Source organism: Lagenorhynchus albirostris, chromosome 12, assembly GCF_949774975.1.
Source record: "Lagenorhynchus albirostris chromosome 12, mLagAlb1.1, whole genome shotgun sequence".
Lineage (NCBI taxonomy): Eukaryota > Metazoa > Chordata > Mammalia > Artiodactyla > Delphinidae > Lagenorhynchus > Lagenorhynchus albirostris.
In genome coordinates this window covers 61975768-61990884 of record NC_083106.1, presented here as the reverse complement: position 1 = coordinate 61990884, position 15117 = coordinate 61975768, and the positions used below count along the sequence as shown (strand labels likewise).

At 32.4% G+C, this 15117-nt stretch overlaps 1 pseudogene; it reads right to left on the bottom strand.

Moving 5' to 3' along the window:
- Positions 1–1417: 1417 nt before the first annotated feature.
- LOC132530488 (nuclear receptor coactivator 7-like) lies at positions 1418–14834 on the bottom strand (annotated as a pseudogene).
- Positions 14835–15117: the final 283 nt, after the last annotated feature.

Below are 15117 nucleotides of genomic sequence, written 5' to 3'. Positions count from 1 at the left end.
GTTTATTGTGGTTACTAAATTAAGGTTGTGTATTAAAAGAAAGTTTTATCTGTTAGAAATACATACTAAGTATTAACACATGAAAGGACATTTTTGGGAATTTTGTTTCAAGTTAAAGAAAATTTAATTAAATTCTTTGCAAAAAAATTGAGGTTTAGCAAAGAAAACAAGGTACATGCAGATAAATAAATACTGTGAATATAATCAAGTAAAAAAAATTTGAGTAGTCAAATCCCTAAATTATTCAGCTATAATGGCACATAATTACTTTCAGAATGGCCTACAGTCCGTGGTCTAATCGTCCAATAACTGACCAGTGGTTCTCAATGTGAAGCAATTTTCTTCCTCAGACGATATTTGGCAATGTCTGGAGACATTTTTGGTTGTCACAACTGGGGAGGTGCTACTGGCATCTTGTGAGTAGAAGCCAGGGATGTTGATAAATATCCTAAAATGCATAGGACATCCCCTCAAACAAAGAATTATGCAGTTCAAAATGTTAATAGTGCCAAATTTGAGAAATCCTGTACTAGATAATTAAAATAAGGTGGAATTGTCCACTGTTATCATGTTTAAATTAGCACCAAGACTGAGAGTAGGAAAAATCTGGATGTGCCAGTATATGGTCAGGCCACTCATGATGGCTGTTCTCTTGCTGTTTGTATGTCCCCTGCTCGACCAGTCCTGCTTCACCTACACCCTACTCATGCAAACATGCTTGACCCAGCCCCTTAGGCCAGATGGCTCCACCTGCTAGTTTATTAAAAGGAAACATTTGCCCTCATTATGATCGTTAAACTGACGGGCTGTGAGGGATGTACCTCAGCTGCTGGTTTCCCTGGTAGTTGATGAGCCAGCCTGATGTCAATTCCCCTTATAAATGGTAGCTTCCTTCTCCCCTGAGTAGCAAAGATGGCTGCCATGTCCTTTCTGCCATCTGCTGAACATATGTGTAAGATCTCCTGTCTATTAAACCAGTGATGTCTCTGGTGCTGTCTTAAGGCTCTTCCTTCAGTCTTGAGGCTGGGCAACTTACAAGGCTTGCAGGCCTGCGAGGTGCAGCCCAGAAGCCAGTTTTAGAAGTCAAGTTCTGGACACTTGCAAATAGCCCAAGCACACCACTGTCATCCTCAGCTGATTCAGGGAAGGATGTGATTCTGCAAGCTGCAATGTAGACAAGGAGGGTTTAAAGTTGATGTGCACTTATCTTCAGTGAATGTGAGCATCTCTCAGTATGTAAGAAGAAACTGCCAGCTTTCCTGGCAGCTTTCCTGGATCCATGGTGATCTTTTATCTTCTGACAACTTCTCTCCAAGGAGCAACAAACCAGTACTCTGGTTGCTTTCTTCCTTTGTTGTACTGCTGGATCACAGCTGCAGTGTGAGTAGCAAAGCCTTTTCTCGTTGGTTTTCCCGCTTTATAGAAATATGGGTGGAATCTTAATACTCTTCTCTTCTTTGGAAGGACATATATTTCCAATGGGTACCTGAATTATCTTTAACAGTCATAACTGAATTTCAGATTTATTATCAATGTGCACCTTAGCAGCTGATATCTGAAGTAGATACCAAAGAGGAATCTAGTAACTTTTTACTCAGATTTTCTTCTGTTAAAGAACCTAGTTGCAGTGAAAGAGACTTTCTCCTTCAGGTTTTATCCGGCTCTTAATTGCCCTCAGTTGAGGGATTACATGCCTGGAGAAAAGAACTACTAAGGGTGATGTATTTTCCCACTGTTTCAATAATTTTTCCATCATTTAATTCTGTCTTCTGCAAGTTTTCACGTATCTGTGACCCTTCTTTGTTCTTATTAAGGTAATATTCGATAAGTTTAACTTTATATCTCCATGTATGTTCAATGTGTTCTCCACCTGGCTTTCTGGGGAACTGAATTGCTTGTCCACTTCCAGCATTATATCATGATTCTCATGGGCTTCTAAATCTAGGGCCCCCTCAGTTCAGCATCACACCCTGTTGCTAAAAAACTCAGAGTTGAGTGTGTTTGAATTCCTGTAGCAGAACCAATTTTTTGTGACTTAGCTACTTTAGCTCCTCGCAGTCAAGAGAAAGGTACTGCTTTGAGGTGTCTTTTTTGGTCTTTCCACTATCAGTTTGAGAAGAAAGTTCTTCTAAGTAAGCAAAGTCATCATCTTCCCCTAAAAAAAGGAATTTTCTTTGCCTATAGATTCAAATGCAGCATGAGTGTCAGAGGTTCTTGCTGACCTTACTCAGTTCCATCTAACACTAAAATGGATATGTTGGGGAGGAAACAGTTAAAACAAAATTGGGCAGATATTTCTAGTTGTTGAAACTGGGTGATGAGTATATGAGAATTCATTATGCTATTATCTCTCCCAACAAAACAAATATGGAACTTAGGGTATAGCTTTTATGATGAATCCCAGGTCCACTGGGATCTATAGTTGTGTGACCTTAATATTGTTTCTTCAAATTTTCCTCAGCTGAAAGTAGAAATAATATTTATTTGTACCTATTTTATAGAGTTGTAATGAGTTTTAAATGTGTTAATATTTTTAGGCACTTAGTACAATGCCTTGCTATGTATATTACCTAAATAATAAAAGATAAATATTGCTGGATTATAGTAATTATAAAGAATTTTGCCTCACAATTATGTTTAAAGGATTAATTAATAATGCATACTATAGAATAAATACATACCTAATATTAAGCACATGAATGGTAATGCTTTGTAGAGAATCAATTAACAAGATTTATAACCATTCATGTACTTGTATTTTTACCCTAGAATGATAATGGGAGCCTTTTAGAGACTTTGATTCTAATTCAAAATCTCCCAGTATTTTCATGACTGCCACTGTATGCACTAAATCTAGGAAGTAGTTTAAAAATTCCCTTTTACTTATATTCAAGTTGAAAAATCATTTCACTTCTCCTCCAGGTCTGAATAAATATAGATCATTTTTATGAGAAAAAAATCCCCAGAAAGCAAAGAAGATATTTTCTTTACTGAAATATACATTCAGAATTGTAGCCCAATGCTTGGCAAATAGATAACATTCCTTCCATTAACCAAACAAATCAATCAATATTTAAATGAATTACTTAACAGAATTCAAATGTTTCCTGATTCAAGGTAGCACTAGTAAAATTGTCTGCTTCATAAAATTCACCTGTTAACTCATAATACAGACTAGTATTCACAGCAAGAAAATCACATTATCTATTTCCTCTTCCCCCAATAAGTTAAAAGTGGTACTTATATCTACTTCTGCCAGAGAACTGCATTTCCTACTCACTGCTGAATGCCCTTGCCTCAAATATAATTCACAGAAGGATGATAATTTACCTTTCTCAATAAGAAATAAATGTTCAGTGGTTTAGAGGAGAGAAAAGTCTCACCTACTTGTTCATTTCAAATGTCTTCCCACAAATTAACCCCAGTTATATTGGCTTTCTCTGAACATGAGAATGTAAATTCCTGGAACAGATATTCCATTTCCCAAACTAAACAGATGTAGTAGTTTTACAACTCAAGTGGCTGTGGTACTTCATTTCACATTTTCTCAATTAGGATAATAAACCCTGGAACAAGTGAATGGTTGTTAAGAGCTACTAGAGAAATTTACATAAAAAAGAAAATATAAAGTAATATCTTTTTTAAATTAATTAATTAATTTACTTTTGGCTGCGTTGGTCTTCTTTGCTGCGTGCGGGCTTTCTCTAGTTGTGGCGAGTGGGGGCTACTCTTCACTGCAGTGCGTGGGCTTCTCATTGTGGTAGCTTCTCGTTGTGGAGCACGGGCTCTAGGCAAGTGGACTTCAGTAGTTGTGGTACGTGGGCTCAGTAGTTGTGGCTCACGGGCTCTAGAGCGCAGGCTCAGTAGTTGTGGCGCACAGGCTTAGTTGTTCGGCAGCATGTGGGATCTTCCCAGACCAGGGCTTGAAACCGTATCCCCTGCATTGGCAGGCAGATTCTTAACCACTGTGCCACCAGGGAAGTCCCAAATTAATCTTTTTAGAAAGAGCAAGTCTCCTTAAGTTATGTAACAAGCACAATGAAACAGTTCTGGGGAAGATTTTGTATGACAAATTTTACATGATTATAATATCAATTCAATTAATAATCTCAAAAATAAATTTATACTACAGAATTAGATAAAAACTTTTTTTAAATTTGATTATAGTAGACATACAATAATATGTTAGTTTCAGGTGTGCAACATAGTGATTTGACATTTAAATACATCATAAAATGATCACCACAATAAGTCTAGTAACCATGTGTTACAATACAGTTATTACAGTATTACTGATTATATATCTTACGCTGTATATTGCATTCTCATGAAATTTTTTTTTTATAACTGGGAGTTTGTACCTCTTAATCCTTCACCTATTTTACGCATCCCTCATCCCCTCCCCTCTGGCAACTACAAGTTTGAGACTGTTTCTGTTTTGTTTGTGTTTTAGATACACATGTAAGTGAAATCATATGGTATTTGTCTTTCTCTGACTTATTTTACTAAGCATAATACCCTCTAGGTCCATTCATGTTGTCACAAATGGCACGTTTTCATTTTTCTGTGGCTGAGTAATATTCCATTGTATATACATACCACATCTTCTTTATCTATTCATCTATCCATTCATCAATTTGATACCAAATTTTAAAAGTCAACATTTGATCTTATTGTCAATTAATGAATCAGTCCTTTGTTGTAAGCATCTGTACCTGTATAAACTCAGAATGAGTCAGAAGTTTCATTCTGAATTTTAATCATTTGAAATAAAATTAAGAATATTAATATAAATATTAATTACTTCTACATTTATATCTACTTTAAATTACTTAAGATCCAATTTATATTATAAAATTATTTTATAGACAATTTGCTAATGAGAGTGTGAGCTCTCTGACAGCAAGTTCTGTGAGGATATAATGCTGTATATTGTTTTAGAAATATGTATTTTAGAAATAATATGGTCTGGATTCTAATTCTGACTTCCTCATTTACATGACTTTAGGAAATGACTTAATCTTTCTGAGTCTTAGCTTTCTAATTTTATAAGTGAGGATAATATCCATAAAATATAAATACACATAGAATTTAGAAAATGATTGAAAGGCACCTAATTATGAAGCACATATAATCCTGCTAAAACCTGCCAAAATAACACAAAACAAACAAAAATTACAAGCTAAAACATAATAAACTGTGAGTGAAGTAGTCATTGCTCTAGTTATATTTATATCTAGTTATGTTTATATCTTAAAAGAACAAATTCCTGGTAAAAAGAACAGGGATTATACATTTCTGTAATGCACAATGGGTTGATATGTTAACTGCCATAACTTTTCTAGAAAGAAGATATGATACATGAGTTTTATAATTCTCACTTATGAAAAAAGATGTTAATTTCTAAATAAAATACTTTGAGAACACATTAAACATATACTAAAATGCCTTTTTTGAAATTCAAATAAAGGAAAAAGCAAGAAAAGAGAACTAGATAAAATAATAGACAAGTACACAACAAATTAAGAAGTGGTATATTCAATCCAACAATATTAATTAGATTAAATGTTAATGGACAAACTACTTCAACTGAAAGGCAAAGATTGTCAGAAGGGAATAAAACTGTAAACAGGTAAAACCCCTGCCCCAACTAGTTTTCTATACAGATATGCATATGGTTAGTTAACAACACTTGGTGAAGAGTCTTATTTCATACTGAATTACCTGTCTACATTTGTCCAACCTTGTTTTTTTTCCTCAGGGTTGTTTTGGCTATATTAGGTTATTTGACTCTGCATAAAAATTTTAAAGTCAACCTGTTGACTTATAAAACCTAGGATGTTGATATGCAATCACAGATCATGTTGGGCAGAGTTGCAGTTTAACAATATCAAATCCTTCAATCCATTAACACCAGGTCTCTGTTTATCACATTTTCTTTTATTTCTCTTTGCAGTGCTTTGTAGTTCCCTGCTCTAAGCATATGTGACTAAATGTATTCTTTAGTATTTTAATTTTGATGCTACTTGGTTGGGTTTTTTTTTTTTTTGAGTATTCTGAATTACAAATGGCATTTGTAATTGATCTTGTGTCCTGTGACCTTGCTAAAATTACTTGATAAAGTAACTGTTCTAATAGAGTTTTCTATATCTTTTAGGGTTTGTACCTATAATATTAATACAATAAAATACCTATAATAAAGACAGGTTTATTTCCATTCTAATCTTTGTTATTTATTTGTGTTTCTTCCCTTATTTTACTATCCATTATTCCTGTTGAATATTGTAGTAAATTATGTAATAAAATAAAGATGTATTATATTATAAATAAATTGTAGTATAAATATACAATGAATATTGTCTATAATATATATTTAAATTACATTTTAAATAAAAATACAAAGAACATAAAAATGATCGACACACTTAAACAGACACTTCTAAAAGGAAAATATGCACATGGCCAAGAAGCATATGGAAAAGTACTCAACAATAATACTCATCAGAAAAAATGCAAATTTTGCCATAATGAAGTACTACTCTATGTTACTAGAATGACTATTATTAAAAATACTAAAACCTCAAATGTACACCAAACTCTCTTACATTACTGGCAAAAGTATAAAATTAACCACTTTGTAAAAATTATTTGATAGTTTTTGTAAACATACATCTATGAGCTAGGAGTTCCACTCATGTTTATCCAAGTGAAATAAAAATATATTCACAAATTACTTCTAAAATCATATGCATAGAAGTTTTCTTCATAGTGGACAAAAAAAAGGAAATATTCCATATTAAAAGGGTTGAATAGATAAATATATTGTAAAATAACCATACAATGGAATACTTTCAGCAATTAAAAGAAGTGAACAACCATTATATGCAGGGAAAATTTGACTCTCACAAAAATCATGCTGTTCTTACATAGTTTTTACCCTCTGATTTGATTAGTGTGAATTTTCAGAATAGGCAAAATTTACGTAACCAAAATTGGAATAGTGTCTTCCTGCTGAGTAGTAGATGTACTGCAAAGTGGCAAGAGGGAACTTTCTGGTGAAGAATTTTTTACGTCTTAATATGGATATGAGTTATATGGGTACATTCATTTGTCTGAACTCATTAAACTATATACTTAAGATGTGTATCTTCCTGTATATTTATTATACTTAAATAGAAAAAGATTTTTAAAAACAGGGAGAGAAACTGTGTATATATATGTAGATATATAAAATTATACCTAAGTAAATGAATAGAAATATATGTATAGACCTTGTTTTATTATATTACTTATAGTTTACTACAGTATTGTTCAATAATGTACTACTATTAAATTGAAGTTAAACTGTCTTATTTGACAAATCAACCAAAAATATTTTTTGTAAAAAAAAAGCGACAAATCTCAAATTATGGACATTTTAGGGTAAATTAAGATTTTTGGTAAATTTGTTTGCTTAAAATCAATACTGAATTTATGCTAATAAAACTTATCTCTAGAGATATATACAGAAGTTTTTATAGGTATATTATATGTCTTGAATTTGAAAGAAAAGAAAAATGGTGTTGGTGGATGAAATAAAGAAAACAAGATAAGCAAAGTGATACCTTTTGAAGTGCTACACATGGGTTCATTTGTAATACTTTCTCTTTGGGGTACATTTGAAATTTGCCTAATAAAAGCATGTTTCTATGTGGTTTTTTTTAGTTTTGATATCATAAGAAAATTTTCCCCACTATAAGATTTCAAATGTCTCCCATGATTTATTCTAGTTAAATACTTTTTTAAAAAATGTTACTTTTCATCAATACCTATTCATTGTAGAGCAATTAGAAACTATAGATAGACCAGAGGAAGAGGATAAGCATGCATGATCAAACTATTAGAGATAAGGACAATGTTAATGATTTTCACTTAAATAAATATGTCTTAATTGAAGAAATGACACAAAAACAATCTCTAAATGCATCTTACCATATTAAAGGCTGTGGTACATTCGACTATAAAGAACACTGATTAACTTTGCCTGGTTACATGTGTGTTCAAGTGTGTGTGTATTTTTTTCTGGCATGGGTGTGAATGCCCAAGGGTTTACGCATAAGAATTAGGCAAAACTTGTTACAATTTTTATAACTCAGTTTCAGATACTATCCATTTACATTTTCATATAATTTTACCTTTTGATATAATAAAATAGCTTCATATTCAGCATTTATGAATTTTTTGACAAATGAATGTTAAAATTTATGAAATGCCATTTTGGTATATATTGAATTGATTGTAAGGCTTTCTGATGTTAAGCTATTTTAACTGAATTGAATAATCAACCAAGAAAGTGAAAATACTAGCAAACAAAAAAGAAAGGAATAAGAGAAATTAATACTAAAATGTATAATATCAATTAAAAAGTATAATTGTTTTAAAATAATTGTAATGGATGTTTTTATAAAGTATTGACATAGGAAGCATTGGAAGGTAATTTTTTTAGAAGTTATAAAGCATAAATGTACTCTATTACAACAGAGAAAATGAACATGCTGGAAATAATTTAGACAAAATCAATAAATACAGTTCAGTTAACAACTCTATAGCACAGCATTTAAAAACAAATCAAATGCCTGGATATAAAGGTGGCTTTTGTTATAGTTTAGTCTGAGTGTGTGTGGAGTCACAATATGTATAGAGATTGTGGCCCATAAAATTGATTGAGATTGTCTTTGAACAAACTTTTATTGGTAAATATTTCATTGGTGTAAAAAATGTAGTTATAAAGAAGGTGAAAAAGATAATAGAGAGTGTATTATCCCTTCAATAAATTAACCATATTATACCATTAAATAAACACTATCTTTGTATAGGTTTTGCCCACTTGATCTGCTAAAGATGGGAAAGAACATCAAAATGTAATAATTGCTTTTTTACTTCTGTCTACTTATATTTGCATTTCCTAACAGTTTTACACAAAGTATTTTTATGACTTTGCAAAAATTTTCATTACAATTATATTTTGATCATGAATTTCACCCTTTCATCCAAGGTATATTTTAATGTTCATTATCTTGAGTTCTATTTTATGCAGTATTACTATGGATTTGGAGGGCTCTTTTTATTTACATTAGTTAGACATGCCTTTGATCAACCTTTTGTTTTTAATATTTTTTGTATATTTTTCTTGAGGTATACCCTATATCTACAGCATAGGCTATATTGCATGTTTGAAAACTTAGGAAATACATTTTTAGCAAGAAATTTTAATGCATTTAATTTGTTTTTATGAGCTATATTTGTTTATAATGTCATTTTGTTAAAATTTTTATATTTCTTACCCTCTTAGATTTCTTGCTTTTATTTTTGGTTGTATTATTATATATTTAGTGTGCTTTTTCTAGTTGTCAAAGTAAAGATTTAACAGTATCTTTAAAAACTGAAGCCCTCCATTTAAAGCAAAGCTTAAATAAGCTCTTTCTTAGCTCTCCCCCAATTTCCTTCAGTTTTCAGTAATTGTTGATATTATCTGGCCTTTAAAAGCTAGACTCCACATTTATACATACTTTCTCCTTTCAAAAAAACTTATATTGCATTTGCTAATAATATGGTCAGAAATTATTCTACTTTTTTTTTAATTTAATAGTGTTTATCTGTTAATCCCATAGTCCCAGTTATCCCTCCCTCTCCCTTCCCCTTTGGTAACCATAAGTTTGTTTTCTATGTCTGAGTCTGTTTCTGTTTTATAAATAATTTCACTTGCATTATTTTTTAGATTCCACATGTAAGTGATATTATATGAAATTTGTCTTTCTCTGTCTGACTTCACTTAGTATGATAAACTCTAGCTCCATCCATGTTGCTGCAAATGGCATTATTTCATTCTTTTTATAGTTGAGTAATATACATAATACTGCATCTTTATCCATTCATCTATTTGATGGTCACTTAGGTTGCTTCCATATTTTGGCGATTATAAATAGTGCCGCCTCGAACTTTGTTGTGCTTGTATCTTTTCAAATTAGAGCTTTTATCTTTTCTGGGTATATGCTCAGGAATGGGATCGCTGGATCATAGGGTAACTCTATTTTTAGTTTTTTAAGGAACATTAATGGGATCGCTGGATCATAGGGTAACTCTATTTTTAGTTTTTTAAGGAACATAGTGGTTTCACCAATTTACATTCCCACCAGTAGTGTAGGAAGGTTCCCTTTTCTCCACACCCTCTCCAGCATTTATTTGTAGATTTTTTGATGATGGCCATTCTGACCTGTGTGTGGTAATACCTCATTGTAGTTTTGGTTTGCATTTCTCTAATAATTAGTGATGTGGTGCATCTTTTCACGTACCTGTTGGTCATCTGTATGTCTTCTTTGGAGAAATGTCTATTTAGGTGTTCTGCCTATTTTTTGATTGGGTTGTTTGGTTTTTTTGTTGTTATTGAGTTGTATGAGCTGTTTGTATATTTTGGAGATTAAGCCCTTATTGGTCCCATCGTTTGCAAATATTTCCTCCCAGTCCTTAGGTTGTCTTTTCATTTTATTTATGGTTTCCTTTTTTGTGCAAAACCTTATAAGTTTGATTAGGTCCCATTTGTTTATTTTTGCTTTTATTTATATTGCTTTGGGGGACTGACCTAAAAAATGTTGCTAAGATTTATATCAGAGAATGTTTTGCCTATGTTCTCTTCTAGGAGTTTTATGGTTGTCATGTCTTAAGTCTTTAAGCCAATTTGAGTTATTTTTGTGAATGGTGTGAGGGAATGTTCTAACTTCATTGAATTACATGTGGTTATCCAGCATTCCTAACACTACTTGCTAAAGAGACCACTTTTTGTGTGTTTAATTTGTAATCCTTACAATGGGTCTCATCATAAAATGATACCCTTTTTTGGTTATTAATATTCAAGTTTTCTATGTTACTTGGAAACCACCCTCAAATAATTTTTAGAAGAATAAATACATCAAATGTTTTTTGAAATCTTACTTATCTGATGTTCTTTCTGTGACATTTGTAATGAAAATAGCTGGGTATAAAAATAGTCTGTGATACACATTTGTTCATTGCAGTATATATGTTGTCTTGCTAACAATTTTTATTTAAATTTGTAAAACATGTTTTGGTCATTTCTGAGTTTTGTTTCTTTACATATATATTTGCGTTCAGTACACTCTTTCTTTATCTTTATAATAGAATCATAGTATGCATGGAAGTGTACATTTTTTTAGAATATCATTTGGAGTTTTTCTGGTTTATCATTCTACTTTTACTTTGTTACATTTCTTTTACTTGCCTTGGTTTATTCTTCAGGAATATCAATTAACAATTTACTGTATATCCATTTCCTGAATTACACATATAAACTTTCCTCAAAGTTTTTTTTTTCAACTCTCTTGAATTTATTTGCATTTTTGGATGTTTTCAAATCTGTTTCTACCTCATTGATTTGATTTTCTTTAATGTCAAATTGGCTTCTTAGTTAAGGGTTTAACTATTTGATTACACTATTGTGATTTAGTAGATGCACTCTTATGTTTTTTTTTTCTTATTCATATTTCATTCTACTGCCATCTCATCTCACCCTTTTTCACTTTTGGACTGTTTTTTACTGATGATATTTTCTTGTGTTCTTATTTCATGAAGAATGTGTCTTTTTTATGCTCAAGACAGTGACAAACTTTTTTTCTGAAATTTGAAAAGTGAGGACCCTAAATTATGTCTTTATTTCAGATGTAGCCACTTGTGGTATTCACTTTCCCTTCTGCTATATTTTTAGTGGATATATTTTCAGATTTTTTTACTTAATAAGGTGGTTTTGGCTTATAATTTATGGTTATGTACTTATGTCCTCTTGAAAGTATTATTTTTGACAATTAAAAAGAAATCCTGGGGCTTCCCTGGTGGCGCAGTGGTTGAGAGTCTGCCTGCCGATGCAGGGGACGCGGGTTCGTGCCCCGGTCTGGGAAGATCCCACATGCCGCGGAGCGGCTGGCCCCTTGAGCCATGGCTGCTGGGCCTGCGCGTCCGGAGCCTGTGCTCTGCAACGTGATAGGCCACAACAGTGAGAGGCCCGCATACCGCAAAAAAAAAAAAAAAAAAAAAGAAATCCTTTTCTTATATGTGAAGCTACAGTTCAAGTTGATATGTTTACCATATCATGCTTTAGATATTTATTGACTTTCTCCAGAAACTTCCTTGTACTCCTCTACTTGGTTCTCTTCATAATTTTAAATAATGTGTAAACTAAAGTTCTCCAGAATGCATAATTAATAGTATGCTTTTGTCTTCAACTCTTTCTCCAGTGGTGTATTTGATAAACTATTCCTCCAACAATAGAATCAATGGTTTCCCTCAATTCATTTTTAGCACTTCCTCCCTATTCCTTTCTTTATGCATAAATATATCCTGTTATTTCTCACTCTAAAAAGCCATTAAAAGATGATATCCAAGAAGTACTGATGGCTCACAGAGGCCCCAGAACAAAATCCTAAGAGGCGGGTTGAAAGTTGTCCAGTTTTCTGATTGTTACATGCTCTGATTCTCTAACACAGAAAACAGATGGTGTAGGGAACTGCATAATTCTTGTAACATTTTTTTAGGTATATTCTATATTATATTTTTAAATGGATGTTTTAGGCAAAGAGTTGAAGCTTAAATATACTTGAAAAAAATCTGGCTCCATCTGTCTTTAATAAGTGTTGGTACACCCACAATTCAGGCATTCAATTGTCTGAGTCTAGTTTGGAGAGTACACCAATGTGTTTATGGTTATCTTACTGAAAATTTTGTATAGACAATATTTTCAGCTTTTAGCCATATTATTTTGAATTAGATGTATTACTTATTTAATCAGAGAAAAATACATTTGCCCCAGTCTTCTTATAATCTGTTAGAGTAATCATAAATTAGTTGAAACTTTTAGAGGGCAATTTGATGATATCTATTATGTTCTAAATGTTACATATTTGCTGTCCAAATAATTTAACCTAAGAAAATTTATAGAGATATGTTCAAAAAAGTGTGCAGTAATTATATGTTCATTAGTCTTTGTAGCATTACTTTAAATTGAAATAAACCTGGAAAAAGTTGAAATGTTTATCAGCTGAGGGTTGTTTAAATATTAAGCATACCTTGAATAGAATGAGGTGCATCTAATTGTATTGGTTTATAAATTCCTCAAAATTCTATTTTAAAGCAAGTTTTTGGAGGATATGAATAATATTTTCCATTTATATACATAAAGGCTATAAGATTATGCACATATTAATATTTTATAGTCTTTATAAAATATGTGTGTTTCTGTGTTAATTTGTTTAACTCAGATGTATAACTGGAGGATTGTGAAGAAGCAAGGAGAATGTTATACTCTTGTGTATATACATTATTTTGTTTTATTTTTTAAGCAGATTTATTTTCATAAATTATAAAATAGTTAAGGAAAAAAGCAAAAGGAGATTTTTTAAGTAATCCTATTTCAAAATATAGAACAAATATGATGTGCATGATTAGAGATTTGTAATCTATAGCATACTATAAAAAAGTTATAATTATATTTTGTTTGTGAATCCCACAGGACAACACTTAAGCACAGGATTTTTTACATATCAGATAGTGTGCTTTTGTAATATACATATTTATGAGGTAAACATGATTCTTTTTTTATAATCATTTAACTCTTACTTATTTTGAAAAATTATTTACAGCCAGAGAAATTCTGCTTGAAGCATATCATTTTACTTGTGTTTCAGTTACTCTTTTACTCTTAAAAACAATAATATATTAGCTTTTGAAACAACATATGGAAGAATGTCCTTTGCATAGTCTTAATAGGAAACAGCTATATTTCAGTTAATTATCAGACTATTCTAATTTTTATGCCTTTTCATGTACTGTTTTTAATAAAAAATAATGCTTTAGGGACATCCCTAGTAGCGCTGTGGTTAAGAATACACCTGCAAATGCAGGGGACATGGGTTCGATCCCTGTTCCAGGATGATCCCACATGCCATGGAGCAACTAAGCCCGTGAGCCACAACTACGGACCCTGCCCTCTAGAGCCCACAAGCCACAACTACTGAGCCCACATGCCATAACTACCAAAGCTCATGCGCCTAGAGCCCATGCTCAACAAGAGAAGCCACCACAATGAGAAGCCCGTGCACTGCAACGAAGAGTAGCCCCCGCTCGCAGCAACTAGCAAAAGCCCGTGTGCAGCAACGAAGACCCAGCACAGCCAAAAATAAATAAATAAAAATAATGCTTTAAAATATCATAATGATGAGTAGATAGATTTACCGTTTTGAAAATAACAAATCTGACTTTATTTTTTATATTTTCATTTAACATTGCCATATTGATTGAAAAGAATTGTGGCAGAATGTCCTGGCAGGTAGCAACCATCTGTGTTAGCATCAGCATGTCCAAACCAGAAGGCATATATGTTCATAAAGGTAAGATACTGAATTAAGAATGACTTTTACAGTCTTTTAAACAATAAGGAACTATGGATATACTTATGTAGCACAAAATTGATGAATATGCAGAGTTCATAGACTGGTTGAAAGTAGGGCATCTCTTATTAACCAGTGGACAATTTAATCTTTAAGAATTTGTTGAGAACTTACAGTATACTATTAAAAATATCTAATCTACGTTGACAAAAGGCTCATGAGCTTTGATAGCTGGCTAGGAACACACCTTTTGAACAAACATCCTGGGCTTTCCGTTAGCCTCTTCCTGCCTTTCATCCTCTGAACGTCATCCAAAGCCTGACTATTATTTCCTTTATATCCACCAACTGTCCCTCCATTGCTCCTGTGCGTTTCACTGACAGGACTCCTGAGGAGACGCATCACTGAGTGCCCGAGTGGTTTGATTGCAGGTTTTTTTCTCTGTAAAAAATCTCTCTAAAATTTAACTTTTGTTTTTTTTATGGAGATAATGGAAACATAACTGGCACAGTGGTTTTTTATTAATTAATTAATTTATTTTTTCTGTGTTGGGTCTTCGTTTCTGTGCGAGGGCTTTCTCTAGTTGTGGCAAGCGGGGGCCACTCTTCATCGCGGTGCACGGGCCTCTCACTATCACGGCGTCTCTTGTTGCGGAGCACAGGCTCCAGATGTGCAGGCTCAGTAG